We start from the raw sequence: 27,623 nt of genomic DNA on the forward strand, positions 1-27,623 counted from the left end.
TGGGCATCAACGCCAGATTTACTATATTTCCAAACCGGTGCAATATTAAGTAGTGGCGCCCAGCCATACTTCCGTAACAAGAAGCAAAAGAAGGTACTACTCATATGAGACTCAACTGCGCATGCGCTAGAGCCCGCCCGCAACTGCTCAAACAAATCTAATTTAAACAGTTGTCACACGTCACGTTCATCGGAAGCAATTTGTTGTTATGAAGCATTGCATAGTCTTCCTAAAGCCTTTGACACACTTTGCTGTTGGCTGATGCTTGTATGAGCACTGTGTTTTGTTGTTGTATACGGCACATTTCTACATCTACATTTATACTCCGCAAGCCACCCAACGGTGTGTGGTGGAGGGCACTTTACGTGCCACTGTCATTACCTCCCTTTTCTGTTCCAGTCGTGTATGGCTCGCGGGAAGAACGACTGTCTGAAAGCCTCCGTGCGCACTCGAATCTCTCTAATTTTACATTCGTGATCTCCTAGGGAGGTATAAGTAGGGGGAAGCAATATATTCAATACCTCATCCAGAAACGCACCCTCTCGAATCCCGGCGAGCAAGCTACACCGCGATGCAGAGTGCCTCTCTTGCAGAGTCTGCCACTTGAGTTTGCTAAACATCTCTGTAACACTATCACGGTTACCAAATAACCCTGTGACGAAACGCACCACTCTTCTTTGGATCTTCTCTATATCCTCCGTCAACCCGATCTGGTACGGATCCCACACTGATGAGCAATACTCAAGTATAGGTTGAACAAGTGTTTTGTAAGCCACCTCCTTTGTTGATGGACTACATTTTCTAAGGACTCTCCCAATGAATCTCAACCTGGTACCCACCTTACCAACAATTAATTTTATATGATCATTCCACTTCAAATCGTTCCGCACGCATACTCCCAGGTATTTTACAGAAGTAACTGCTACCAGTGTTTGTTCCGCTATCATATAATCATACAATAAAGGATCCTTCTTTCTATGTATTCGCAATACATTACATTTGTCTATGTTATGGGTCAATTGCCACTCCCTGCACCAAGTGCCTATCCGCTGCAGATCTTCCTGCATTTCGCTACAATTTTCTATTGCTGCAACTTCTCTGTATATTACAGCATCATCCGCGAAAAGCCGCATGGAACTTCCGACACTATCTACTGGGTCATTTATATATATTGTGAAAAGCAATAGTCCCATAACACTCCCCTGTGGCACGCCAGAGGTTAATTTAACGTCTGTAGACATCTCTCCATTGATAACAACATGCTGTGTTCTGTCTGCTAAAAACTCTTCAATCCAGCCACACAGCTGGTCTGATATTCCGTAGGCTCTTACTTTGTTTATCAGGTGACAGTGCGGAACTGTATCGAACGCCTTCCGGAAGTCAAGGAAAATAGCATCTACCTGGGAGCCTGTATCTAATATTTTCTGGGTCTCATGAACAAATAAATCGAGTTGTGTCTCACACGATCGCTGTTTCCGGAATCCATGTTGATTCCTACAGAGTAGATTTTGGGTTTCCAGAAATGACGATACACGAGCAAAAAACATGTTCTAAAATTCTACAACAGATCGATGTTAGAGATATAGGTCTATAGTTTTGCGCATCTGCTCGACGACCCTTCTTGAAGACTGGGACTACCTGTGCTCTTTTCCAATCATTTGGAACCTTCCATTCTTCTAGAGACTTGCGGTACACGGCTGTTAGAAGGGGGGCAAGTTCTTTCGCGTACTCTGTGTAGATTCGAATTGGTATTCCGTCAGGTTCAGTGGACTTTCCTCTGTTGAGTGACTCCAGTTGCTTTTCTATTCCTTGGACACTTATTTCGATGTCAGAAAATTTACTTTGCAACTCAAATTTTCTTCTTCTTTTTTTTTCGTTCATATTTTGTTGCTGCAGTATTATTCTGCAGTAGCGGGATACAGTAATATCCTTTGTTTGAGCATTCGTTCTTACCAGTCAAAATCACAAAAATTTAACTGAAAGCTAAAACAATGAAATATTCCCAGAATTCTAAACAATTCCCGGGTTTTTCCCGGTTTTCTCTCGGATGAAAAAATTCCTGGGTTTTTCCCAGATCTCCCGTTTGTCCCGGGTCGTATACACCCTTACTGATTTCTGAACTTCACATATGGTGAGTATAGAAGCTTACAAAAATTTGATTACCATGTTGTACCCCTTTAAGTGGTACTTCAATGTCTATGCAATCTGTTAAATATATTGGTCAATCCTTACACCACACCTAACCCTAACCTCTTGCTACTTACATTGTACCCCTGCAAAAGACCCAGGAACAACCCATGTCCTATGCATTCCTAGAACACATCAGTTTCACTCTCCTTACAAGCATATTGTAATGTATCAGAACTCTTGTGGTTGCAACATAAGAGTTTCCATTTAAATTTATGGTTTTATGTAACTGTTTTGTATTATCTTTTCCTCCTTATGTACTCTATATTATCAATTAGGTGCTCACTTGAGCAATTTTAACACTGCTGCCATCTCATTTTCAACTGTTTCACAATAAGTGGAGAGAAGATTTTATGCATTTTCTCCTAGTAGTTGTGACGCTGAAAGAACACCAAGAGATGCACGGTCATGTTTTTGTAACATGATTTGCAAAAATATATGGTGAGTCTCCGTATACATTGGCATGGACTACATTACTTGTTAACCAATCGAGTCATTTTATGTTTATCAAGGAAGAAACAGAAAATTAACACAAACCAACCAAAAGATTCCTACTGCCAATCATAGAAAAGCAGCAGTATAAACTATATGAGAATATCCTATCCTATCCATTTCACCAAAACAATGGTGTTCATATATGACTAAACTGTCAAAGTCACTGTGTTAGAACAAATTTTATGTTTTAATGCTAATGTATTGAGAAAAGTAGAGATTTGTGGAGACTAGCAGTCACAATCCACAACCAAACAAGCCATGAATTACAAAATTATATCAATCTCATGAGACTTTATAAAGCAGACAAAGGAGCACCAAGCACAGCAAGAGAAGCTTAAAAACAAAGTAAAGGACAAAAGGAATGATGAAGCCTATGAATCGGACAGTTCTGAATATGGAATGTGACTGTAATAAAAGCTAAAATTGTAATTAAAATTTTTAATTAGAAGCAAATACAGATTTTAATGCAGTTTTCTCAAAACAGCATTTTTTTCTGTTTTCAGTACCATTATTGTGATATCTATGCAAACATTATTTCTTCGAATTTTCTGCAGTTGTTAACAGACAGTTAATGAATAACAATACTAAAATTTGGTTTAGCGAATACATTACTTTAGATTCAGAGAAAAAAAAAATTCTTTTGTGGCCGAAATCTTTGAATAAATGGATTTATACAGGATCAATCAGTTTTATTTACACTAGACTAAAGTAATATTTGTGTACAATTCCCTTTCTAAGTTTTAAGATTTTTTTTACAGTTTCTTGAAAGCAGCACTGCCGGCATAGGCAAACCAGTACTTACATGTTTCTCCTGAAGGAACTTTAAATTCTCACTCTTATTTTATAGAGAGCACATTCACTCCTACTGGTATTTCTCCTTAGGAATAACTTTTCAAAAGTAAACAACTTGAAGTACACAATAAAAAAAATTATGTAGACTTTGCATGCTTCAATAAGATTGCAAATATATTTTCTAAAGATCTCTTGCAAGTTGCCCAGAGACAAAATAAAACTAGGAACTGGGAAAAAAAAACTCACTTCGGTAGCCAATTCCTCCCTAGAATATCTTTATATCTAAATGTTTTAATTACAAATCTCTGATAACGGTTTGACAAACTGTTGTGTGTGTGTGTGTGTGTGTGTGTGTGTGTGTGTGTGTGTGTGTGTGTGTGTGTACTTAGAGGGCAGATCCGTCAGCAAATTCACTGTGACCTGCTGGTTTGGAAAGTAAAACACAGTCCAATAAAATGTAGTGCACACTGACCGCACACCACAAGCACCATATACTGGCGGCTCTTCTCAACAGAGTAAGCGCCATTCATCACAGGGCTGGGGGCTATGCGAAGGTGATCAAGAAGGATCTTGTCACATTGACATGGCTGGAAGGAGGTACGCCAGGCTCGCGATGTGGGTTTTACTAGATGGAGCTTATTGTCTGTCACTTTCAGCCACTCACCTTCCAATCAACACATGACTTTGTACCTCAACAGTGAATATGCAGGGGGGAGGCACACTTAAGTAACTGAAGATTATGACACACCTCCTTGACTGCTACATCTGCTCTTTCAATCTCCACAATACACATGTGTCCTGGTACCCAGCAAAAGAAACACCTCCTTCCTCTGCCATTGTAGTTGGAGATGGGCATCCTGGATATTCTAGATTACTTTATCTGCTCGATACAAATGTTGGAGAGAGTGAAGGGTACTCAGAGAATTGGAACAGACAAGAAACTTAGCATCGAAGACAGTTAACCCTTGAGGACATGAACTGAGAAAACGACAGAACAACCACCGGAGTCCACCTGTTTAGACCCATCTGTTAAGACAGCTACATAGTTTTTGTGCTCATATAAAATGTCAGAAAATATCACATTAGAAACTTGAGTGCAATTTCTCCTGTACTGCACTAAATATAAAATGACACTGGGCTTCTGCAGTAGCCAGTGTGGCAGACAGTTAAAACCCTGGATTTGGGGTTGTACTTGCCCCACACCCAGTGACTTCTGCATACATTGCATGTGGATCTGAAATGGGATTGTGGCTCAAGGACAGCTGTAGAAAAGGTGTTCCAGAGGTGGAAGAGCAACAGTACGGTATGAGGGTGAAGTCAGAGCTGTGAGGAACTGTCTGATGCACCACGAGGAGCTTCCACTGAATGGCGATGGTGATTCCCTGGCCTTAGCAGATAGATTGGGTATGAGACTGTTCCCATAAACACCTGTGGCCAGCAGATCCCCTCATGGGAGACAGCATCAATGATTTGCAAAGAAGAGGGCCTCGCCAATCCACACACTGTGCACCCATAATCCAGCCGTGAACACACGGAAGCCCTATAAAACTGGAGTAGATGCACTCTGTCACCTCCCTAAGGTTTTTGGCAAAGGCACTTTATGATGTTCAGTGTCTTGAGGATTCTGGCTTTCAGGTCTCTAAGGTGTGGCAAGCATAATAATGTGGAGTGAAAAGAGAGTCACAGAAACCTCCTTGAGTCTCTCTAAAATGTAGGATGGTATCCCTCACATGCAAGTCAGATAAATTAAAAATACAATGAGAACAATTAAAATGAACACGCACACACACACACACACACACACACACACACACACACACACGCTTATCTGCAGAGAACTGAAAACCTGTCTTTGTAGCCAATTCCTCTAACCTTCACAATGTTAAGTTGCAATTGATGCTTGCTGTTGCAAAACTGGAGGAAGAACAGAAAACAGCAAAATTGTCCACAAATAAGGAGCACTGTACATGACTCACTAGCATAGATGCAATACAGTTGATGGCTATGGCAAAGACTATAACACTTGAAACACTGCCCTGAAGGACATCATTCTCCTGCTCGAAATGATCTGACAACCTGTCAACAACTCGGGTCCTAAAAAAATCCTGTGACATGAAAGACTGTATGAAAATGGAGAGATGACAATGGAAGCCCCATTGATGCAGTTTTGCAGGAATACAGGGTCTCCAAGTAGTACTGTATGCCTTACTTATATCTAAAATATGCCGATACAGTGACATTTACGAAGGAAAACCTGCTGAGTAGCCGTGTCTAGCAGGATCAGGTTGTCGGCAGTAAACCGAAATCTCCAGAATCCGCATCGAGAATGGCTAAGGAGCTGCCTGATCCCTAACAGACCAGATGATGGTTAAACATTCACTCCAGGGTCTTTCCTAAACAGCTCGTTAACGCAATTCTCCAACAACTACTCGATCATGTGCGGTCCTTTCCTGCTTTGAGGAGAGAACAAAATTGGCTCTCTCCACAAGTTGGGGAATTGACCTGATTGCTAAATTAAATTAAACATTCAAGGAGGGTTTCCTTTGATACTGCTGGCAAATGTCGAAGCACACAGTATCGTATTTTATCATGAGCGGGTGCTGTATCACAAGTCTTGGATAGTGCCGGTTTCAACTTCCATAGTCAGTAGGTCTTCATTCTCACAACACATAGTTGACTGTTAGATTTAACGACGACCAATTTACTCATGTAATATTAAGCAAGCTCTAGTGCATAGACTTAATGACACGAGAATCAGCAGCTTTTTTCACAGGAAAACCACGTTTTCTCGTAACTGCACAAAAATTTCATTTATGGCGCGTAAAAAATAAAAATATACTAAAACTAATAAAAAGTTACAATATGGGCATGTGTTTAGGTAGCTTATTATTTAATATATGTATATTTGTAATAAATATATATAATACATAGAGGGAAAACATTATTACAAAAAACTCGCAAATGTACCTTTCCAATTTACTTCAGATACACACACACACACACACACACACACACACACACACACACACACAAACGGTGAAATGTTAACAAACAGAAAAGTTTTATTTATGGATTTATGCTTTACTAGGATTAGAATATTACTACAGAAGCCAGAAGCTGAATTTGCAATAACAATAAACAAGGCTCTAGGTCAAAGACGTGGAAAGGGAGGGGGGGGGGGGGGGAGTAGGAGATGGACACAGAAGTGGGGGGAAATGGATATAGAAAACAGGAAGGAGGAAAAGGACAGAGAGGGAGGAGGGAGGAGGGATCGGTACCCTTTTCTGAGGTAACACAGGTCTCAGTTGAAAACCATACCCCACATGAATCCTATCACTTAAAATTAGGGAAAGGTACAAAATATGTAAAATGGATTGTGTAACCGCACAGAAGGAAAAAACAAAATAAGCAAGACAAAAATGAAAACATTAACTGAAAGGAAAAAATCAATAGAAGCTGTTAAAATAATATAGCAGATGGCCTGGGCTGGCTGATCACAAGGATGAAAAAAGGTAAAGCCAGCCACTCTGCAACAGACTAAAATCTCCAACTGAAAAGCACAAGACAAGAGAAACACATATGGTAAAAAGATGAACACAAAGTCAAACAGACAGCACCAGAGGGAGCAAAGAAGAGTTAAAATTTAGTTAAGGTGAAGGCCTTGGAAGGAAGGCATAGATTGAGTGATAATAAAAACACCCCTCTCAAAGTGTAGAACTACATCATGCTTTGACACATTGTCACCTCATACTGTAGGTAGTGCCTCTGGACGGTTAAAAGACAGCCGCAGGGTGCTAGATTGGGACAATCCAAGGAAATGTCGACTACTGTCAATCTAGAGTCGCAGTGACACTCAACGGACCCATTCTGTTCGAGAGGAGCCGAAGGAGGCTGTTGCTTCTCCAGCTGAGGGTTGGGGACTGATTTTCCCGGCATTTGGGAAGGTATTGCTCCCAAAGCAGATGCTGTAGGAGCAGCAGAAGAAGAAATGCCACCAACGATCAAGGGGGCGATGTCGTTGGGCGGCCCTAAGGGCCCACTGTACAAGGCAGAGATGAGGGAATTGCCATTGACAGCAAGGGTGATGCCACTGTAGCTCCAGCATATGAAGATGCCACGTGAATGGGATGCAACAGGTCATACTTCTTTTTAGCCTACTGATAAGTCAGCCTGTCCAGGGTCTTGTACTCCATAACTTTTGTCTCCTTTTGGAGAACCATGCAGTCTGGTGAGCAGGGGAGTGGTGCTCTCCACAGTTGACACAGATAGGAGGGGCACATGGGAGTATTCGGATGCATTTGATGTCCGCAGTCTCGACATGTGCCACTGGAAGAGCACTGGGAAGACACGAACCTGAATTTCCAGCATTGGGGGAGGGATGTATGGTTTTACATCACTTCAGTAAACTATCACTTTGACTATTACAGGTAACGAATCACCCTCAAAGGCCAAGATGAAGGCACCAGTATCAACCTTATTATCTTTAGGTCCCTTATAGACATGCTGGATGAAGTGACACCTAGTTCTAAATAGGCACATAGCTCCTTGTCTGACTGCAACAGCTTTCAATGAAAAATAATCTCCTGGACCATGTTGGGGCTTTTGAAGGGAGTGACCAAAACACAAATATCACCCAGCTTGTCACAGGCAAGTAATGCCCCTGACAGGGCTGGGAATGCTGTCTGAATCAGGATTGAACCACTGTGCGTTTTGGACATCCCCAAACTTACCTCCAGGTGTTCTACAAAAAATGAGGCTCTGTAACCAAAAAGGAGCCCCCATTGGTCCTGCTCCACATTAAATAACCAGGCAAATATGGCGTTCTTCTTTCTGTAACCCTATGTTCCTCCCATGGTGCAGCTAGGGAGATGAATGATTTTGGGGTCATACTTCTCAGCACAGAATTCAACCTTCCCTTTCTTAGAGACTGCTGGGGACGTTTGGTACGCAGCAAAAGATGACGTGGTCCGCTTCATTGTGTGTTATCTGTCTTGATGCCACCCATCCAATCAGGGGGCTCTCCCCACGGGTGCCACCCACCCACAGCCGAGGCCACCTGACACGGTAGCCATTGCAGGCAGTCTTGATGCCTCAAGAAGACTGGCATCTACTCCTTGGCATATGTGGGGAATTTGCAGCTCAGGCATCAGCAACGTGATCCTTGTGTTGTTAGGGGGCTACCAACAAGTGGGTACATGACAGCCCCTCCAAGACAGACCGGTTATTGTGCTGGATACTGGGTGCATAGAAATCCTGTATTGTCATGGGGGGCAAGAGAGGACAGCAGACAATGGATGGAGATTCTGCACCATGTAAGGCGTCCATACAGCTGGATTATCGGTGGAGTTGCAGAGACATGACAATAACAGGTGGAGAGGATCTTAAGGCATGATGGATATATGATGCACTACGTAAAGCATCCTTCTCCAAACGGACTGCACTTTGGAAAAAATTTGGAAAGTGTGGAGGTCAAACCCTAAGGGGAACATAAAACTGAAGGCTGAAAAGTAAGGAGACCCCTTTTAGTTGCCTTCTACCACAGGCTGGAATACCTCGGGCCTCTTCTAATCCCCAAACCCACAGGCAGAGAGAGAGAGAGAGAGAGAGAGAGAGAGAGAGAGAGGGGGGGGGGGGGAAGGAACCAACCTACAGGGTCATCAGTCTCTTGTTGCTAATAAAACAATGACCCAAGTGTGAGAATAAGACAGAAGAGACATAACACAGAACGGAAAGAAAAGAAAAACCACAAGAATGAAGGAAAGGCAACAAACACTAAAGGGAACAAAATAGGACAAGGAAACAACAGGCACTAGAAACAGAAGAGAGTAAAACAAGAAAGCAGATTACAGTGGCTGGCCGACCACGAGAATAAAAAGGAAAAGCCAGCCACACTGCAACACATTAAAACCTCCACCCTAAAAACACTAGGGTGGAGGACAAAGAGGGACAAAGGACATGTACTAAAACTTACATCAAATGATAAAACCCACCCTCATGAATAAAACTTAAAACTCAATTTGCCAATAAGGCCAGATAAAATGGGCGGCAACGAGTCTGGTAACCAAGATTTCGTGGCTGGGGAGTCAAAGTGGGACAGTGCACCAAAATATGGGCCACTGTCAACCGGGTACCACACCGACACTGAGGCGGGTCTTCACGGTGCAAGAGGTAACCGTGGACCGTTCAAGTGTGGCCAATGCAGAGCCAGCAGAGGATAACTGATTCCCTGCAAGAGGCCCACATGGAAGACTTTCACACACTCAAGTTCTCCTTAATGAGATGCAGATCGTTGTGTGTAATGTTATGCCAATTCCGTCTCCCAAAGCCGAAAAACCCTGCGGCAGAATGCCGGTCAGGTTCAGAGATGCTCATCTTTTCAAGTGGTTTCCGCGTAGCCTGTTTGGCCAGCCTGTCGGCAAGTTTGTTGCCTGGCATTCCGACACGTCCTGGGGTCCACACAAACACCACAGAACGATGGGACCGGTCCAGGGCATAGACTCCTGGATTGACACAAAAGGAGGCTGCTCAAGGAGTCAGTACAAAGAAGAAATGATTCCTTGGGGCATGAACGGATATACTGAAGTGCACGAGATATGGCCACCAGCTCTGCAGTGAATACACTGCAGCCACCAGGCAAGTAATGCTGTTCAATATGGCCTCTGTGAACAAAGGTGAAGCCAACATTACCATCAGCCATCGAGACGTCACTGTAAACTACTTCAGAGCCCCGGAACACTTCAAGAATCGAGAGGAAGTGACCGCGGAAAGTTGCAGGTTTAACAGAGTCCTTAGGGCCACGCGAAAGTCCCGGGCAAAGCTTTGGCCTACAGCTACACCATGGAGGTGTACGTGAGTGGACCTCAAGGAGAGGTGGTGAAGCAAAGGACTCCAGTTCAGATAGAAGTGATCGCACGCAAACCGCAATTGTTACCCCTGACCTGGTCCGCCTATGTGGGAGGTGAACTGCCGTGGCTGGGAAAAGAAGATGGTATTTAGGATGTTCAGGAGAGCTATGAATGTGTGCAACTTAACTGGAGAGCAGTTGTGCCGTCTGATCTTCAATGGAGGGGCTCCAGCCTCCACCAGTATGCTTGACACCGGACTTGTCCCAAAAGTATCCTGTCACTAGTCTAACTCCGCAATGGTGCAATGGGTCGATCAAACGCAATGTCGAGGGCGCCGATGAACCATAAATCACACTCCCATAGTCAAGGGGGGATTGAACAAGGGCTCTGTAGAGGTGCAGCAGCGTAGAGCGATCTGCACCCCTGTTGGTGTTGCTCAGGCAGTGGAGGGCATTGAGTTGCTGCCAACACTTCCATTTAAAGTGACTAAGATGATGAAGCCAAGTCAAACGGGCATTGAAAACCAGACCTAAGAACTGATATGTCTACATTACAGTGAGTGGAATATCATTAAGGTAAAGTGCTGGTTTCGGATGAACGATACGACACAGACATAAATGCATGACACACGTCTTCAGGGTGCAAAACAAAGCCGTGGGCTCAAAGCCATGGGCTAGAGCCCATGACTGCACCTTGTGGGTGGATCCCCACTCAGCAACACCAGTACTGGAGCAGCAGTACGAAATGCAGAAGTTGTTTGCATAAACAGAAGGTGAGACGGAGGGCCTGACAGCTGCTGCTAGACCATTAATGACCACTAAAAATAGAGAGAGACAGTCAATACAGAGCCCTGCGGACTCCATTCTCCTGGATATGGATGGAGCTATGGGAGGCACCAATTTGGATGGAAAGTACAGAGCAACAGGAAGTTTTGGATAAAAATCGGGAGCGGGCCCCTGAGAGCCTACTCATACAATGTGGCACGGCTATGATTTCGCCAGGTTGTGTAGTATGTTTTACGTAAGTCAAAACAGATGGCAACCAGGTTTTGGCGGCTGGAAAACACTGTTTGAATGGCAGACTCTATGGACACAAGATTATCAGTGGTAGAGCAACCCTGGCAGAAACCGCGCTGACATGGAGCCAGTAGGCCATGTGATTCCAGGACCCAACCCAACTGCCGACGTACTATACGTCCCAACAGCTTACAAAGAAAGTTGGTGAGGCTGATGGGGCGACAGCTATCCACATCAAGCGGATTTTTACCGGGTTTGAGCACCGGAATGATGGCGCTCTCCCACCATTGCGATGGAAAGACGCCATTACACCAGATTCGGTTGAAGATGACGAGGATATGTCACTTGTAGTCAGATGAGAGATGTTTAATCGCCTGACTGTATGTTTAATCGCCTGACTGTGGATCCGATCAGGCCCAGGAACTGTGTTGGGGCAATGTGCGAGGGCAATTAGGAGCTCCCACTCTGTAATTGGGGCGTTACAGGATTTACTGTGGTGCGTAGTGAATGAGAGGACTTTCCCTTCCGGTCACCGTTTGAGAGTGCGAAAGGCTGGGGGGTAGTTCTCCGACGCAGAGGCTCGAGCAAAGCGCTCGGCAATCGCATTTGCATTGGTAGATAACACACCATTTCTGGTAACACCGGGAACACCTGTTGGGGTCAGGTACCTGAAGAGACATTTTATCTTTGCCCAGAGTTTGGAAAGTGACATATTACACCCAATGGTAGAGACATCTCTCTCCCAACACTCCTGCTTCCGTTGTCTGACGAGTTGGCGAACGCGGGCACGGAGCCATTTAAAGGCTATGAGGTGCTCCACTGAAGGGTGCTGCTTATGCCGCTGTAGAGTTCACCGATGCTCCTTAATTGCTTCAGTGACTTCCGGTGACCACCAAGGGACTGCCTTACAATGGGGACATCCTAAAGAGTGAGAGATCACGTTTTCAGATGCAGAAACAATTGTTGTAGTCACCTGCTCAACCATCACATCAATGTTACCGTGTGGGGGAGATTCAACGATGACAGCATAGGTGAAAGTTTCCCAGTCCACCTTGTTTAAAGCCCATATGGGCAGGACTCCGTGGGCCTGACGCCGGGGAAGTGGTCACTACCATACAGGTCGTCATGTGCTCTCCAGTGGATAGATGAGAGAAGTCCTGGGCTGCAAACTGATACATCAATGGCCGAGTAACTTCCATGAATCACACTGAAATATGTAGTGGCCTCAGTATTTAAGAGGCAGAGGTTGGACTGAGACAGTGAAGTTCCGACATATCTGCCTCTGCCAGTAAGCAAGGTGCCACCCCACAAGGTGTTATGGGTGTTAAAATGTCCCGAAAGTAGGAAAGGTTTAGGGAGTTCATCAATCAGTGCAGCTTAAACATTCAGGGGTATTGCACTATCTGGAGGAAGATATACATTGCAGACAGTTATTTCCTGTGTCGTCCTTATTCTGACAGCCACAGTTTCAAGAGAGGTTTGAAAGGGCACAGTGTCACTACAGACTGAGTTTAAAACATAACGCAACCTCCACCTGACACTTGATTATAGTCGCTAGTTCCCGTAATATCCCTTATAGCCGCGGAGGGCAGGGGTGCGCATTGCTGGAAACCAGGTTTCCTGGAGGGCAATGCAGATAGCAGTTGCCGTGTACTTCAGCCAGGTTGAAAAAACCGCCGCAATTCCACTGGAGAATGATTTCATCGTGAGACTGGAAAGGCGTGGAACATTCACAGAGGCAGTTTACGCCTTAGTCACCTGCTGCCACCAATGTATTGCCTCAGAGTCTATATCCATCGTGTCTGAGGGTCTGGCAAGATCTAGGTCCTCAGCGGACGCCAAAATCTCCACCCCATCCTCAGACGCAGAGCTTGCAGGTAACGGTGGTGTGGGTGCCACCGCAATTTCCTCTGTCTTAGGGGGTCTTCTTTTTGGATTTCTCTCACTGCTCCCTTGGTTTCCCTGGCTGGGAGGACTTCACTGGCTCAGACTGCGGTACTGGGAATGAGTGTACAGCCCTACGACCAGCTGCTTTTGAGCTCTTCAGCCATTGGTGGGTGTCACCTTTCCCACTAGCAGAAACCTGGGAAGGGAGTGACCCAAGGGACCCCTTCCTAGCGAGAGAAGCTGAAGAAGACTTACACTTCTCTGGGTTAGAAGTGGGGACAGATGTCTCCAATGGTTTGGTGGGAGGTGCTGATCCTAATGTAGGTGGTGCGGGAGCAACAGGGAGGGAAATGGCACCCGCCATCAAGTGGGCAAGTGTAGCCTTCCGGCTCTGAGAGGTGTCTGGGGTTGGCGGAGCTGGTGGTGCCATAGCTGTTGTAGCAGCGGCGTAAGACGATGTCATACGTACAGGATGCAAGCATTCAAATTTTCTCTTAGCCTCAGTGAAGGTCAGTCGGTCCAGGGTCTTGTACTCTATGATTTTCCTTTCTTTCTGGAGAATCCTGCAGTGTGACGAGCAAGGCGAATGGTGCTTTCCTCAGTTGACACAGATGGGAGGTGAGACACATGTAGTAGTGGGATGTGATGGGCATCCGCAATCTCGACGTGTGGCGCTGGAAGTATATATGGCCGAACTTCCAGCACTTAAAGCACCACATCAGGGGGGGGGGGGGGGGTACAGGGATTCACATCACAGCGGTAAGGGGGGGGGGGCTACAGGGATTCACATCACAGCGGTAGACCATCACCTTGACCTCCTTGGGCAATGTATTACCCTTGAAGGCGAAGATGAAGGCACTGGTGGCAACCTGATTATCCCTTGGACCCTGATGGACACTGGACACGCCAGAGAAAATGTACACCTTGCCGCTCTAAATTGGTGTGCAGCTCATCGTCAGACTGCAAAAGAAGGTCCCTGTGAAATATGATACCCTAGACCATATTTCATCTCTTATGGGGAGTGACGGTTACAGAAACATCCCCCAGCTTGTCACACACGAGTAACCTCCGTGACTGGGCAGTGGGTGCTGTTTTGTTCAAGACTGACCTAGATCTCATTTTGGACAAGCCCTAATCCCCCCCACCAAACTTGTCCTCTAAATGCTCAACAAAAAACTGAGGCTTCATCGTCATGAAAGATTCCCCATCAGCTCTCGAACATACAAGGTACTGGGGCGAATAAGATCCGCTGTCATCCTTAGCCTGATGTTCCCACCTATGATGTGGCCAGGAAGGGGAATGATTTGGGGTTGTCCTGTGTGTTAAATTGAACTCGTGAATGCTTAGAGACTGCTGGTGTTTCACTACCAGCATGACATAATGGACTACACTTCATCGCGTGTCATCCGTCCTGATGCCGCCCACTCCGACCAGGGACCCTCCGAATGGGTGCTACCCAGCCACAGCAAAGGCTACCTGGCAGGATGGCCATTGCTGGAGTCCTGATGCCCCAGGGGGATGGGCACCTACCCCTTGGCATAAGTGAGGAGTTAACGGCTCAGGCATCAGCAGATTGATCACTTTGTGGTCAGGGGTTACAACCAACAGGGTACAGGGTGGCCCCACCACAACGGACTGGCTACCGGCTGGATATCAGGTGCAAAGACATCAACTGTCATCATCGATGCAGAAATTGACACTGCATAGTGCATGGTGGAAAACACACCCAGGCAGGTGTCCTCGCCCAAGAGATGGGTCGGACTGAAATGCGACAATGGAGAAGTGGGCTCAAGATCTCAATGCGCGAGGGACACGATGAACCATGTAAGGCGCCCTTCCCAAATTGGCTCACTCTTCGGAAAAATTTTGAAAAATGGAGGTCAAAGCCTACAGGGAACAATCACATAAACGCCGAAACATGTGAGATTCCTTTTAGTCCCCTCTTACGACAGGCAGGAATACCTCGGGTCCATTCTAATCCTCGGACCCTCAGGGGGGATGTTTGGTTTGTGTGGAGTTCAAATCCATGGTCATCAGCACTCGTACAAAGTCCCAATTTTTACACAGTCCAAGTTCTTTTACACAATCCAATCTAGCCACTGTCATGAATGATGATGAGGACAACACAAACACCCAGTCCCGATTAAACGTATGATATCTCATTTCATATCCTTACGAAGTGTTACACCCAGGTATTTGTATGAGTTGTCTGATTCTAGCACAACTCATTGATATTATAGCCATAGGTTACTACATTTTATGATTTCTTTAAGTGCAAAATTTTACATGTCTGAACATTTAGAGCAAGTTTTCTGCACCTCGTTGAAATCTTATCAAGATCTGACTGAATATCAAAGCAGCTTCTTTCACGTAGCACTTTATTATATGTAACTGCACCATCTGCAAAAATCCTGATTTTACTATTAATATTGTCTGCAAGGTCATTAACAAAGAAAATGAATCGCAAGGGTTCCAACACACTTCAATGGGGCATATCTGACATTACTTCTACATCTGATGATGACTCTTCAATCCGATGTAACATGCTGCGTCCCCCCTACCAAAAAGTCCTCAATCCAGTCACAAATTTCAGTTGATACCTAATATGAATGTACTTTTGACAATAATCCTATGTGCGATACTGCGTCAAATGCTTTTTGGAAATCTAGAAATACTGCATCTATCTCGTTGACCTGATCCAAAGCTTTCAGTATGTCATGTGAGTGAAGTGCGAGTTGGATTTCACATGATCGATGTTTTCGAAATCCATGCTGGTTGGTATTGAGGTCATTCTGTTCATGATACCTCAATGTTGGAGCTCAGAATATGTTTCACGATTCTACAACAAGTCGATGTCTTGGATATTGGATGGTAGTTTTGTGGATTGCTTCTATATCAAATTTCATTACATAGAAAATAAACTGTCATTTTAAAATTATACGCAAGAAACAGCCTTGAGTTGTCAAAACACAGTTTTAACTTGCAGTAACTACCATTTATGAATATTAGTAAAATGCAGTTCACAGATGAATACACTGATTTTGAGTAATTTTAGTAAACACTTAATAGTGTGTTACTTTTCATGTCACCTTCACTGTGAAATTTTCCTGTTGCTACAGATCATATATCACCAAAGTGCATATGAGAGACTTGGAATGTAGTTATTTTATGTTACAGCTGGCACTTTCTGACTGCCTGCCAAGTCAATGGTAATACCTGATGAAAATGGCTGCATTGATACTTTCTCCCACCAACTATGAGTTTAAATCTGTGATAAAGTTTTCAAATCCTCGAAACCCAGTGCTTGTCAAAGTTCATTATAAGGTATATTTACAGTAAGGTCTGGACACCACGAGCAAGCAGATGCTGTATTGTAGATGTGAGAAAATTTTCTAAAGTTATCTCTATGCCCAACCAAAAAGCAGTAGGCATCGACCTCTCATCAGCCTTGTAAAGACGGTGGATCAGCACACTGTGGAGAAAAATCTTTGTTTTATGATTATTGAATTTTGGTGTCATTTCACACAGATATAATTCTGGAAATTACAATGGAACGGTCACATAAAGAAATGCAGGATACCGATGGTATGTATCTTGGTGATTCACCAGAATACTCTACGCATACAAAATTTTTTGTGGACATCATGCAGAAAAATGTTTCATCATTCATCTTAAAGCATTCACAAAAAATTACATCTTTCCTTCCTAATAAAGAAATTCATTCCCTGCCAACATTTTTAGTGATGAAAAGACGTTGACAACTGTCACCCATTGGTTCCAATTCCTGTTTCAGCATAGTTTAAAGTTGCTGATCTTAAAAAGTGGCTCGTACTATGTCTTTACATTTATTCAACTGCTGAATAAATAAATGCTGCTAATAAATTAAAATTTCCAACTGTTGATGTTTAAACTGATGCCACTGAACATTTATTTTCACTCCGACATATAGGCTATATTGATCACGTCGCAGTTTACAATGTTCATTAGCCAACATTTGAGTGAGTTATGATTATAGCTCACTGAAGCTGGGTATCTATAGCTGGAATCTGGATATACATAATACAAAACCAATGGCATTGCATCTCCTATCTTTCCTTATAATGTTCATTACTTACCAGAATTTAAGATCAGTGCACTAAATAGTATCCACTGAATTCAACTTAAATGAGAGAAAATTTACACCAATTCTTCCAATTTACATCACACAATTAATGGCATCTAACTGACCGTGACAGTGTCTTTGTGCTGGCTGACTAGAGAATCATTACACATTGGCTGTCCAACGTCTGCTGACCAGTATACAATGAACTTTGCTGTAGCTTGGCAGTGGCAGGCAACAGCATCGCCCATGGTACGTATTTCACAGCTCATATAGAGCAGTTTCTCCACAAAATGTTTAAATATAACACAGTTACAAATTTAATTATAAAATGTAACAATGGAATTGGAAGCAATACATTTACATTTAACTATTATGTTATTTTGATTAGCAAACAGCCACATAGGCCTATTCTTTACATGGTTTTAATACTGGATTCTATCTTCATTAGCAGAATTTGAGCTCTGCATCTTCTCTTCCACATTTCTTACTACTGCCCTCCAAGAATATCTAGAAACCAAATCTCATATTTTAAGATATTTCGTAAACTAACCAGTTTTCTCAGTAGTGTTACATATTTTAAATGGAGAAAAATTAAGGCGGCTAAACAGTAACACTGAATGTTTGAAAAGTCTGCATTACAAAATTTGGAAAATGTGTGTTTTATTAGACAAAGACAGATTAAGTGAGAAAAAGGGAAAACATGTATTTATGTTAAGTGTTATATCAGAACAAGGAGTTATTCTACTTTGTTAGATTTCAGTAGAAACTGGATGTTGACCCCAAAGAATTAAGGGACTATCAGTCCTGTTGAGCAGTATGTTCATAATTACTGCAGACAAGTACTGAATTTGATCTATTAAATTTATCTTGATAACCATGTCTCCTTTCTGTTTATTTTCCTACAGAAACTTACTTTTCAAATAACCCAAGTACATGCACATGGCTCTCCTAAAAGGTTCAACATTTATTTCCAATGTATACTGTAGTCACATACTGTGTTTACCACTTACAATGTGGGCACGTAAATGTTTCTTGACAAGAAAATTACCATCTCAAATACCATTAAAATGTATTTACCATCTTATGGCAGCCATCGATGAGTCACAGTTCAAAGTTGCACTCTTTTGGTAGATTCTGCAACAAGTAATAATAAATACAGTCAGTCGTTAAGACATCATATAGATTTCTCTTTCTTTCAATCGTGTAATGCAGTACGAGAACAACAATAATCTTTACTAAATGTACAGAAAACAGCAAATGATGAAGATTAATAAACATGGTTGTATTCAATGCAGATTGGTGTTCTTCTCAAGCACTTTAGTTAGAATTCACTAATAATAAATAGCGAGTTGAAATGAAGTTACAAGTTTAAAAAGTTAACTCCAAAATGTTTGTTATAACATGATCCTGACATTATATTTTTTTTTAGACTGAAATGCTCATGTTTGAGGAGCTTCGTTTTTCATGCCTTTAATGCTTCTACCCTGCAAATAAAATAGTAATCATGTCCATGAAAAGGTGCTAATCGATTTAAAGTCTGCATGAGAGACAATCAACCATACAACTCAACCTGACATTTCAAAACAAACACTTAGATGGTATCTACATGAAGACACCAATTTATACATGGTACTTCAATTATAACAGCTGAAAAAAGTTACTGTCCGTGGTTAATGCTGAGGAAGCAGCAAGGAAAGTCTAGTAGATTACTCTAACATCTGAAATTTTGTTTCCATGTATCACCCAAGGATAACCCTCTTCTATATCACACAAGACACTCTCCGCATTACATAATTCTCTGCAGATTTCACATATCGAGATACTCAGCTCTGGGAATTGTACTAAAATGACACATAGTTACCACTGAGTTTTGCCACAAAACTTTGGAGGCCCTGCAGAATGACAGTGTCATTTATTCTGAAGCATGCCAGAAACATTCATTTAATTCTCATTTGTTTTTGCAAGTGTGTTAAACAATTGGTAGGATGATCAAAAAGTTTCACAGAAGCACAATGAACTCCTGCAAGAGCATTCGAGACACTATACCATTTTTTTTTTTTTTTTTTTTTTTTTAACTGTACTTATATTCCAAATTCATATAGCTTTAATATGAAAGTTGTGTGAATACAAATGCACTATTGAGGAGCATAGTCAAATGTTGATTGATTTGCCAACAGGGTGGTGATGGATATGAAGTGTATACTCAATGCAAAATCATTAGTGTTATAAAACTAAACTGAGAAAATTACATACTTTGCAAACTGTTGGAACTCATGTCATAAACATGTGTGATTTTCTTCCTTCAAAGTCAGTATAATACTAGTGATTTTCATACCCAGTCACTAAAGGACTTAGAAATTCATGATACGAAAGTTACAGCAAAAATGCCTTTCACTTCAAATAATACACCTTTATAAACTAAAAATTTGATATCACTTATGAGAGGAAGAAAATTACCAAGAGGGGAAAGAACTGTACAGGTGTATGCAACTTATCCTGAGAAGCGTATGGTAATATTAATGTGTAGAATCTTTACATATTTTCTAAAATACAACAATAACTAACACTATTTAGAACTATTTTTAAGGGCTTGGTCTGCTTATCATTCAGATGTGTGCTGCAGATCTTATCAGAAAGGAGAAGCATGAAGAATGTGTAGAAAGTACAAATAAGCAAAAGTATTGAGAAAACAAAATTACAAAACGACAGAACAGCTGGTCAGTATTTAGTACCTTCTGGTTGAGAAATCCCAAATTTGGAATGGAGAAACACTAAATATAATGTTCTAGAAGGTTTGACTACGAACCCAAACATGTCCATAATAGACAAAGCCAGGAGAATAATGGAACAGGATTATAACTGTTTCACAACAAACAATTTAACCCTTAATCATACAGAGATTCATATTATGCAATTTCAAACAAATTACAATTACTTGCATGTACCAGGAGTAGAGATCAAAGGGAACACACTGGATAAGTCTGTGTGTGAGGCTCCTAAGCATCCAGATGGGTAATAAACTGAGGAGGCATGAATATGTGGACTAGTTAAGCAAAAAAGTCAGTTACACCTGCTTTGTACTTTAAAAATGTGTATACAACAAAACAGAACACTGAAATCATTTTGCAAGCAGAATATACTTACTACAAAAACTGTGCCAACAATTACAATTAGTGCTGATGGACAACCAAGAAACAATAAGTTTATTCACAATATCAATTTAAAATTTAAACTAACAGAAAATCTAACCTTTTCTGCTTATTTGTTATCAAGTTTTAAGAAAATGTGCTGCAAACACAATTGTTGAACATGCTTGTGAAGTTTGCTAAGTTAAATTTACCTAAACCGTAATTTTTAGTGTAGTAAAATAAGAAGAATATAGACAATGCATTCCTGTCTAGGTTTCAGATCACGGTTTTACATTCGCTGCAAGAAGACAACAGGTTACCATCAGATATTAGGCTGGAAATTTAAATTCACCAGAAATTCAGAAACAAAAGAATCTCAATCATTCCACCTTGTACAATTTATTATGATATTTGGACTAAAGTATCTAAATTTCACATAAATTTAACACAAACCAATCATGACATTGTCAGTATACAGACAGCTGATATTGGACTGCACAAAGTAACATACATAATCTGTTTAAAGAATTGGATAAAAACAGCGACTGTGTTGCAGAAATAAGAGTACAGTGAGATTTTTGAAAGAATTTTTTTCCTAATATATGTCAACATTTGGAAAGTAATTTACAAGTAATTCCCTACTCATCATTATGAGTAGGTTAGCAGCAGTCATTATTTGTAGCTAGCATAGTTTAGAGAAGTATGCTACTTCTTCCTGTTACTGCATAGCTTGACTCATTTCATTTCACATTTCTGAAGGTTTTTACTATATATGGAACATGTGTGAATGAATAACAGGATTTTCTTTCTCAAGCTGAGGTCAGAGTGACCCCGTTCTTTCCAACCTTCTCTTTGAGGAACTCCCAGTTCCAAAAGCTAGGGTAATTTTATGTATGTTTGTATGTGTTGTAACTGACATACCAAGATTCAATTATTGAGCCACACAATACAACTGATTACTAAACAACTTGATATATGAAAATTTCAATATGTAAATGTATCTGTATGGTCATTTCTTTACTTTCAAATTATATATCATTGTATAATCACACAAGGAGTAATGCTCAGTCCACAAAAGAAAGTAACTTCATAGAATTCTATGTAATGATTCAATCAATATTTCATAAGGTAGAAAACAATTTTCAATTCTACAGACTTCAGTCTTTATTGGGACAGTGCTCCTTTTAGGCAGAATGATAAAGATTTCACATTAGAGTTAGTGTTGTTGTAGAGAAATAAAATACTCATTTCTTCTTAATGTAGTTTGTGTATCTCAATAGTAAAACCTGCCCATACTGCTACAACAGTTCACTGCTGAACACCTACGAGCAGTAAAAACATGGCCACAAAGTTCACAGTCCTTCAAATAAATTGAACAGTCACTGTCATTGCTTTAACACATGGCCTATTGGTGTAACACTTATTTCATTGTTAAGTTGATGCATTGTTGTCATTCTAAGCAACACAGGTTCCTCGTCTGAAACTCGGCCGTGGACTGTCTCGTGACCAAAAATCGGGCCCTTATATATCACCACAATAATAGATACTGAAACTTCACATTGTTCGATGTTTAATGTGCAGAAATTATAATTAAAACTTAACTCATTAAATTAGTTGAATACATCAAAAAATTCTGTCTTTTTAACATTTTCTTCTACTACAAGAGTTAGGCTGAGTTATTTGTTTAAATCATGAAATTAACATATATAGTTATGCAAACAGTACTTTTGATAAAACTGTTAATTACTTTGGAATTAATTTAGGGTTGGTTTTGCTAACATGTTTTTGAAGAGAGACAGATACTATAAGTTGTTCCTCCAAATGTTTATAATTGTTACAGAATTTATATTTGTTTATACATCAACAATAGAATTTAAGTTACAAAACAATTACTGATTTCACCCTATAATAAAAGATACTAACTAGGAATAGTTGAAATAAATTAGAAAAATCAATTACATACATAAAATTAAGCACAAAATTAGATCTGGTGTTATATTCTTTAAAACTGAGGGCCAACCTTCGTCTTTTATTAAAATGCAGATTATATTCACATATGCTAATGGTAAATATTTAAAAGTAACAAAACTAATTTAAGGAGGCAGATGGCAGAACACGAGGGAAATTAAAATTATCCCAGTTTGCTGCTTCATCACAGTCTGGTTTCCAAATCTCTATCTAGCCATTATATAACCGATCTGAAACCTTCCGATGTCTCCAGGTCTCGTCCAGATACACAACCTTCTTTCGTGTTTCTTAAACCATCCATTAGCTGTGATCAAATTGTGCTCTGTGCAAAATTCTACCAGGTGGCTTTCTCTTTCATTCCTTTCCCCCGTGACTATTAAATTTTCATCTCCGTAAACTATCTGAATAATTTCTTTCATCTCATAATACATTTCCTCAATCTCCTCCTCATCTGTGGAGCTAGTTGGCATATAAACTTTTACTACAGTTGTGGGTGTGGGCTTCTCACCTACCTTGGTGACAATGATGCGTTTACTATGCTGTTCATAGTAGCTTATCCGCATTCATATTTTTTTATTTGTTATTAAATCTACTCCTGCATTGACCCTATTTGATTTTGTATTTATAACCCTTTATTCACTGGACCAGAAGTCCTTTTCCTCCTGCCACCAAACTTCACTAATTCCCACTGTATCTAACTTTAACCTACCCATTTCCTTTTTTAAATTTTCTAACCTACCTGAATGATTAAATGATCTGACATTCCAAACTCTGATCCGTAGAACACCAGTTTTCTTCCTCTTGGTAATGACATCCTCCTGAGTGGTCCCCACCCAGAAATCCGAATGGAGGACTTTTTTACCTCAGGAATATTCTGCTCAAGAGGATGCCATCATTTAGCCATACAGTAGAGCAACATGCCCTCAAGAAAAAATTATGGCTGTAGCGTCCCCTTGTTTTCAGCTGTTCACAGTACCAGCATTTCATTTGGTAGCTGTTACACGGCCAGATCAGTCAATCATTCTGACTGTTGCCCCTGCAACTACTGAAAGGACTGCTGCCCATCTTTGGGAACCACCTACCTGTCTGGCTTCTCAACAGATGCCCCTCTGTTGTGGTTGCACCTATTGTATGGCTACCTGTATCGCTGAGGCATGCACCCAGGGACATCATCATCATCATCATCATCATCATCATCATCATGAATTGTGATAGTGGTTAGATTGGATTGAGTAAAAAATTGGAGTGTGAAAAAATTGGGATTTTGTATTGATGCTGATGGCCGCGCAGCTGAGTGCCCTGCAAACCAATCATCATCACAGCTGAGGCATGCAAGCCTCCACAACAGTGGCAAGGTCTGTGTTTCATTGGGGGGGGGGGGGGGGGGGGGAGGGGTTGCTTTATACGCATAACAAAATCCTAATACCCCCATGTGACACCTGGTAACTTGTAATTTTTATGCCTTTCCTGCTCTCTAACAAAACTGCATTAATTCTAATATGATGTTTACTTTCCAACTTCTCTTTTTTCATTGCGGTGAAATTCACTTACCCTAGAAAATGTTTCCCTTTCATTATCAAAGCAATTTTTCACTTGACAGACTTTCATGGTTACTGACATTCCACGCTGATACGGAAATCACAGCATTCCCACTGCTCCAGCTATGTTCAGTTTAAGGTTCTGCCTATACTGTAGAACTTATGGGTAGAAGAAAGTTCGCTTTCTGTTAATAAAATTATGTAGGTAAAAAAAGGGGGGATCAGTGAATGACAGATTTGATGAAACACTGTGGATGTCCCAACAACTCCCTCAGTTTTCCCAATACCAAAGTACCTTTGTGGACAAGAGCTTGGTCCTTTGTACTTATGGTGTACATGGGTTATACAGAAAATGTCAACACCATGAGCACTGCATGATTTGCAAGTAGCTTTAAGGAGGATAGAGGATTTCAGTACAGCCATATAGTGCTCCAAGTAAATGAACAATGCACGGCCACTAATTTGTTACATTAACACGGTGATTATAATTCTTATCATGGAATATTACTCTAAGTATAGCCACCTGGTATTTTTTTATTCTGCATCTATATAGTGTGTGAAACAAGGTACTGCAGTGGTTGACACTGACACACTGGCCTCACATTCAGGAGGATAACAGTTCAAATCCCCATCTTGCCATCCTGATTTAGGTTTTTGTGATACCTCTAAATCATGTAAGGCAGATTCTGTGATGGTTCCTTTGAAAGGGGACTGCTGATTTCCTTCCTTAATCCAAGCTTGTGTTCCATCTCTAATGCCATCAATGCCAATGGGAAATTAATCTCTAACCTTCTTTCTTTTTTTCCATGTAGAGTGGACAGTTTGTTTCTTACTGTGGTAGTAAAGTTGGAATATTCTCAGTTAGGTCAAATGAAAGATTATTCACATGGTACAGATGTATAACTGATATCAAACAATTTTTGTTACTTTGCTATTGATACATGGTGGATGGATATGGTGTTATGGGCGCTCAACAGTGTAGTCTTTAGCGCCCGAATGGAAACAACAACGGACGAGTGTCACTAAAATGCAGCAAGTGCAAAAATAGGACTAAAATTAAAGGTGACAGTCTACATAGGCAGTGTGCACGTCAACAGTAGCAAAGTGGAAAGCAGCACATTAAGAGGAGAACTGCAAGAGAACGTAGGGGAAGGGGTTAAAATGAAACACATAGCACATGTTTGGAACTGGCCTATTACAAGAATAAAAAGGAGTGGCCAGCCACTCGGCAACACACTAAAAATTCCAACCCAAAATTTTAGGCTGAAGCCCAGAAACATCACAGTACTTTAAAACTTTTTTGACACTCGCCTCGTCATCGGCTAAAATCGAGGGCAGATCCCCACTAAGATTAACTTCCGCCCTGACAGAATGATATAAATCACACTCAACTAAAATGTGGCATACAGTGATTCGTACGCCACAGGCATCACACAGCGGGGGTTCCTCTCGCCGTAGTAAGAAGGCATGCGTAAGAGGACAGTGCCCTATGCGAAGACGTGTAAGGGTCACTTCGTCACGCCTAGGTGACCGGCAGGAGGAACACCACGGCTGGATGGTGGGTTTCACCAACTGCAGCTTATTGTCCCTCACCGCCAGCCATTCCTCTTCCCACAATTGCATACACTTCCGCCGCAGCACAGAAATGACACCTTGCAAAGGAATAGAACATTGTGTCAACTCCTGTAATCTGCAGGCGTCCTTGGCAGCTCTATCAGCTTGTTCATTTCCCCGTATGCCCACATGCCCTGGCACCCAGCAAAAGGACACCTGCTTGCCCTGTCGTTGGAGGATGTACAGTTGGTCGTAAATCAGCTGTTCCAACTGCTCCGCTGGGTACAGGTTCTGCAGTGACTAATGCGCTCAGTGAGTCAGAGCAAATTAGGAAGTGTTGGCCCTGAGTACACCGTATCTGCTCCAATGCCTTCAGGATCGCGTGAAGTTCTGCGGAAAAAACAGTGTATTCCTGGGGAAGGCGAATCCTGATGACACGTTCAGGGAACACTACTGAGCAGCCAAGAAAATCCCCCTGTTGGGATCCATCAGTGTAGACTACTGTAAAATCATGATGCCTATCTAAAATGGTAAAAAACAAAGATTTGAAAGTAAAATCTGATGTACTGTCTTTCTTAAAATTTGCCAAATCTAAAATCAGTCTGGGCCTCTGGAGGAGCCAAGGTGGATATCTCCTCCAACCTCGACGGGAAACATTAAAACCGGCCATACCCATCTCTAAAATGCAATTCTTTGCACGAATCCCATAGGGGCCTTGTTGCTCGTTGGCAGTTGTGAAAAAGCCTTTCCAGTGGAGGCCGAGCAACAGTGTGGTATGCAGGTGTGTATGGTGTGGATAATGTTCGATAGGCTTGGCGCACCATTAGTAGACGCCGCCGGAGGTGAAGAGGCTCGGTATGGGGCTTGTTCTGTGCACCCCAGTGGCCAACCGAATCCCCTCATGGTGCACCACATCACAGCTTCAAATAAGTGGGTCTTGCACACCCATACACCGTGCATCCATAATCAAGCCGGGACCGCATGAAGGCTCTGTAAAACCGGAGCAGACAAGTCCTGTCTGCTCCCCATGTGTGGTGACTAAGACATTTAAAAATAGACAGCGCCTTAAGAGACCGTTTTTTCAGTTCCTTAATGTGTGGCAGCCACGTAAGCTTAGAATTAAAAGTGAGGCCCAGAAACGTCACCGTGTCTTTAAAATTCAGAACGGTGTCCCTCACCCTCAACTCAGGCAAGTCAAAAATGGAACGAGAAAGGTTAAAAAGAACACACACCGACTTATCAGTTGAAAACTGAAAACCACTCTTCCGTGCCCATTCATCCAAACGTCGCAGAGTGAGTTGCAACTGACGAGTCGTCGTTGCAAGGCTTGAAGAAGAGCAAAATACAGAGAAATCGTCCACAAACAAGGAACACTGCACAGGACTTTTCACAACAGACGTAATACTATTAATAGCAATAGCAAAGACTGTCACACTTAAAACACTACCTTGAGGGACACCGTTCTCTTGTTCAAAGCGACTAGACAGTACGTCTCCGACTCAGTACTGAAAATAACGTGGCGACAGGAAGGACTGAATAAAATTGGGAAGACAACCACGAAAACCCCATTCGTGGAGCTGCCTGATGATAAGATGCCTCCAAGTAGTGTCGTATGCCTTTTCAATGTCAAAAAATATTCCCAACAGGTGATGCTGGCTCAGGAAAGCCTGTTGTATAGCCACCTCCAGGAGGGCCAGGTTATCAAAGGTGGAGTGATACCTCCTGAACCCACACTGAAAGCGACTAAGGAGTTGCCTGGATTCTAACATCCAGACAAGGCGGCGGTTGACCATCCGCTCCAAGGTCTTTCCCACGCAGCTAGTGAGGGCAACACTACGGTAGCTACCCGGGCACGTGCGGTCTTTCCCAGGTTTTAAAAGAGGAATTAAAATTGCTTCACGCCACGAGTCGGGGAAGTGACCGGACATCCAAACAAGATTAAAAAGTCAGAGGAGGATTTCTTTATTTCTCCCTGTGAGGTGCCGCAGCATGCTATAGTGGCTTCTATCCTGACCAGGGGATGTATCACGAGCCCCACACAATGCAGAATCCAGTTCCCACACGGAAAATGGGCAGTTGTACTCTTCTGTATTGGGTGAGCGGAAGTCAAA

General features: G+C 42.0%; 1 long non-coding RNA gene across 2 annotated transcripts in view; it reads right to left on the minus strand.

Moving 5' to 3' along the window:
- Positions 1-27,623, minus strand: part of LOC126203831 (uncharacterized) — a 68,337-nt gene that overhangs the window by 10,073 nt on the left and 30,641 nt on the right. For both annotated transcript variants that reach the window (XR_007540387.1, XR_007540388.1), the window contains one exon: positions 18,402-18,458. This is a non-coding gene — a long non-coding RNA (uncharacterized LOC126203831). The remainder of the gene's footprint in view (positions 1-18,401; positions 18,459-27,623) is intronic.

The sequence above is a fragment of the Schistocerca nitens genome, chromosome 9, assembly GCF_023898315.1.
Source record: "Schistocerca nitens isolate TAMUIC-IGC-003100 chromosome 9, iqSchNite1.1, whole genome shotgun sequence".
Lineage (NCBI taxonomy): Eukaryota > Metazoa > Arthropoda > Insecta > Orthoptera > Acrididae > Schistocerca > Schistocerca nitens.